Genomic DNA, 2,608 nt, shown 5'->3' with positions numbered 1-2,608 from the left:
GGTCTGAACAAGGGGATACCAATGGAGGAGTTGGAGAAAAGATTGTAGGAGCTAAAGAGGTTTGCAACCCCTTAGAAACATCAACAATATCAACCAACCAGGCCCCACCAGAGCTCTCAGGGATTAAACCACCAACCAGTGAGTACATATGGCAGAACCCCTGACTCCAGCCACATATGTAGTAGAGGATAGCATTGTCCAGCATCACTAGGAGGAAAAGTCCTTGGTACTGTGAAGGCTGGCATCCCCAATATAAAATGCCAAGGTGTTGAAGTTGGAGTAGGTGGTTGAGAGTTCGAAAATACTCATAGAAGCAAGAAGAATGGGGAGAAGTTATAAGGTGAGGAAGAAAAGGGAATAATATTTGAAATGTAAATACATAAAATTTCCAGGAAATATAAAATATTTTTTAAAAATGTACCATATTTTATGTATCCTTTCCTCTATTGAAGGACATCTGGGATCTTGCCAGCTTCTGGCTATTATAAATAAAGCTGCTATGAACATAGTGGAGCATGTGTCCTTGTTATATGTTAGAAGAGTGGTATAGCTGGGTCTTCAGGTAGATCTGATTTCAATTTTCTGAGAGACCTCCAGATTGACTTCCAGAGTGATCTGACCAGTGATGGAGGAGTGTTCCTCTTTCTCTACATTCTTGTCAACATGTACCATCCTCTGAATGTTAACCATTCTCATTAGTGTAAGGTGGATTCTCAGGGTTGTTTTGATTTGCATTTTCCTGATGAATAACGATGTTGAACATTTCCTTAGGTGCTTCTCAGGCATTTGATATTCCTCAGTTGAGAATTGTTTGTTTAGTTCTTTACCCCATTTTTAATATGGTTATTTGTTTCTCTGGAGTCTAACTTCTTGAGTTCTTTGCATGTATTAGATATTAGCCCTCTATCTAATTGCAAGATTGGTAAAGATATTTTTGCAATCTGTTGGTTGTCATTTTGTCATCTTGACTGTGTCTTTTGCCGTACAGGGTCTTTGCAATTTTATGAAGTCCCATTTTCGATTCCTGATCTTAGAGAATAAGTTATTGATGTTCCACAATGAAAATTTCTGTGCCTATATATTCAGGGTTCTTCCCCACTTTCTCTTCTATTAGTTTCAGAGTATCTTGTTTTATGTGAAGACCCTGATCCACATGTATTTGAGCTTTGTATAAGGAGATAAGAATGAATCAATTCGCATTGTTCTACGTCCTGACTACAAGTTGAGCCAGCAAATGTTTTAAAAATGCTTTTTTCCACTGGATAATTTCAGTTCTTTCATCAAAGTTCAAGTGACCACAGATACATGGTTTCATTTCTCGGCCTTCAATTCTATTCCATTGATCTACCTACCAGTCTCTGAACCAATACCATGCAGTGTTTATGATGATTGCTGTGTAATACAGCATGAGGTCAGGGATGGTGATTCCCCCAGAAGTTCTTTTATTGTTGAGAAGAGTTTTCACTATCCTGGGTTTTATGTTATTCCAAATGAATTTGCAAATTGCTCTTTCTAACTCTATGAAAGATTCCTTTAGAATTTTGATAGGGAGTGCTTTGACTATGTAGATTGCTTTTGGCCAGTTGGCCATTTATATAAGATTAATCCTGCTAATCTATGAGCATGGAAGATCTTTCAGTTTTCTGAGATCTTCTTCAATTTCTTTCTTCAGAGACTTGAAGATCTTGTCATATAGATCTATCACATGCTTGGTTAGAGTCACACCAAGGTATTTTATATTATTTGTGTCTATTGTGAAGGGTGTCTTTTGCCTAACATCTTTCTCAGGCTGTAGAGGAAAACTACAAATTTGTTGGTGCTAATTTTATATCCAGCCACTTTGCTGAAGTTATTTATCAGCTGTAGGAGTTCTCTGGAGGAATTTCATGGTCACTTAAATATATTATCTTATCATCTGCAAATAGTGATATTTTGACTTCTTCCTTCCCAATAGGTATTCCTTTCACAACTTTTTGTTTTCTACTTGCTCTGGCAAGGACTTCAAGTACCATATTGAATAGGTAGGTAGAAAGTGGGCAGCCTTGTCTACTCCCTGATTTTAATGGAATCGCTTCAAGTTTCTCTTGATATAGTTTGAAGTAGGCTACTGGTTTGCTCTGTATTGCTTTTTCTGTGTTTATGTATAGGCCTAAAATTCCTAATTTTTCCAAGACTTTTATTGTGAAGGGGTATTAAATTTTGTCAAATGCTTTCTCATCATCTAATGAGATGTTTGAGTAGTTTGTTTGCCTTCAGTTTGTTTATTTAGTGAATTACATTGATGGATTTCCATATATTAACCATCCCTCATCCCCAGGATAAAAACCTCCTTCATCATGTTGAATGATCCTTTTGGTGTGTTCTTGGATTTGGTATGTGATAATTTTATTGAGTGTTTTTTGCACTGATATTCATGAGGGAAATTGATTTGAAGTTCTCTTGTTTGTAGGTTCTTTGTGTGGTTTAGGTATAAGAACTATTATGGTTTCAAAGAATGAGTTGAGTAGTGTTCCTTCTGTTTCTATTTTGTGGAATTGTTTAAAAAGTTATTGGCATTGGGTCTTCTTTGAAGGTCTAATAAAATTCTGCACTAAACCCATATGATCCT

This window comes from Rattus norvegicus, chromosome 9, assembly GCF_036323735.1.
Source record: "Rattus norvegicus strain BN/NHsdMcwi chromosome 9, GRCr8, whole genome shotgun sequence".
Classification (NCBI taxonomy): domain Eukaryota; kingdom Metazoa; phylum Chordata; class Mammalia; order Rodentia; family Muridae; genus Rattus; species Rattus norvegicus.
Note: the sequence above shows the minus strand (reverse complement) of the source record.